Source organism: Apis dorsata, unplaced genomic scaffold, assembly GCF_000469605.1.
Source record: "Apis dorsata unplaced genomic scaffold, Apis dorsata 1.3 scaffold_88, whole genome shotgun sequence".
Classification (NCBI taxonomy): Eukaryota; Metazoa; Arthropoda; class Insecta; order Hymenoptera; family Apidae; genus Apis; species Apis dorsata.
Window position 1 is genome coordinate 282,058 of NW_006263386.1, and position 1,588 is coordinate 283,645.

A 1,588-nucleotide genomic window follows, 5' to 3' on the forward strand; every position below is an offset into this window, starting at 1 on the left:
GAGACGCTTTCGCACTTTTTTCTCGCGCCTCCTTTTCTCGAGCTTTCCCGCGACAATTCGAAATGTTCCGCCTCCTTTATGTAATTGGATCGGTGTTACCGGAAATCGGCGAGACTCGACGATTTACAACGCCGAACGTTGGCAATAAAGTTTGAAAGTTGGTGCGCAGAATATGAGTTTGAGAGAATGATCGTCGTGAATTTCGTTCGGGAACGAATTTGAGGTGTAGGGATAAATGGAAGTGAAATTGAAAGGGAATTGTTCGTGAGTATGGATGGTTATGACTTAATTTTGGATAAAGTGAATGCGCGGTCGCAGTGTTGATTGAAAGTTTGATTGAAGATAAATTCGAATCGAAGGGCACTCGATTGTTTAAACGAAATCACAAGTCGAGATAGTTAATTTATTCCAAATAAACATGGTTTAAATATACAAGCTTGTTGTATTCGAAATTATATATTTATAAATATGACTATGTGTAGATATTTATAGAGAAAATTCCTTCGAAATGTATATGATATTGCTTATATAAAGAATATGAAAATAGATTTCTATTTCAAATAATAATTATCCTAATTCATGTGTAATAATGCTCGTCAGATATGTTGTAAGATCAAATATAATTATTCTAGGTATCTATGAAAGAAGATATCCTGTCTTATTTATTTTTTATTTCGTTATATCATATATAGAAACTTCTGTTTAACAAATTTAATTAGAAATGTGGATTGCCTTTTTTTATCATATGCTTTTCCTTCTTGTAATATTTTCTACGCTTTTCTGATAACAAATGATAAATATAGAGAATATGTTTCGATTATATAGAAGATCCATTAAACCTGAAGATCTATTTTAAATTAATTGAATCGTTTATCTTTATTCTAAAACTTAGAATTCGATATAGTAAATTTTTCGAATAAATTTATCGTCTTAGAAAGATTGAATTGAATTATTAAAATTTTAAAAATAACAGATTTTTTTAGTAGTAGAAATATAATAAAAGCAATCGATCGAAATTAACGAATATATAATTTTTGTTGCAGATAGCCGAAACGTTTACATGATGCTGACAGCTGCCTTTTACATAATTTGAATAGATACGTGGAAAGACACAGGTTACGTATATTATGTATAAAAATTTGGTTAAACGGTCGCGTGATAACGCGTGCACGAAAAGATCTTATTTAAAGGATTATTAAACGATTATACCACGAGATAAGATCTACACGAATACGGCTCATTAAGATGGCGGTATTTAAATATAGGCCAGAAATGCATCGATAAACATCGATTTCTACGAGCTGCCATCGTTCAAAGAGAATTATAACGATATGTCTCTTCAATGAAAAAGGATCGTTTATTAATCCTGGCATTTTTACATATCGTGTGAAAATCGAACACGATTTCCAAGCTCGGCTTGTATTCCACGAAAATTATTCTCTCGGTGAATATGGTTCACTGTTACGACACGGAGCCTCCATCCTGTCATTATCTGTCTCGTTAAATTCGTATCACGAATTTGTGCATCCGTTATTCTATCTGTTTTTTTTTTTTTTTTTTATTCTTAATCTTTCATTAACTTTTCTCT

At 31.5% G+C, this 1,588-nt stretch overlaps 1 protein-coding gene across 4 annotated transcripts in view; it reads left to right on the forward strand.

Annotated features, from left to right (window-relative positions):
• The window catches only part of LOC102681230 (tubulin polyglutamylase TTLL4-like), a 127,311-nt gene that overhangs the window by 123,040 nt on the left and 2,683 nt on the right, over positions 1 to 1,588 (forward strand). For all 4 annotated transcript variants that reach the window (XM_031508484.1, XM_031508485.1, XM_006611418.2 and 1 more), the window contains one exon: positions 1,044 to 1,097. The gene's annotated coding sequence lies outside the window, so the exon portion shown is untranslated. The remainder of the gene's footprint in view (positions 1 to 1,043; positions 1,098 to 1,588) is intronic.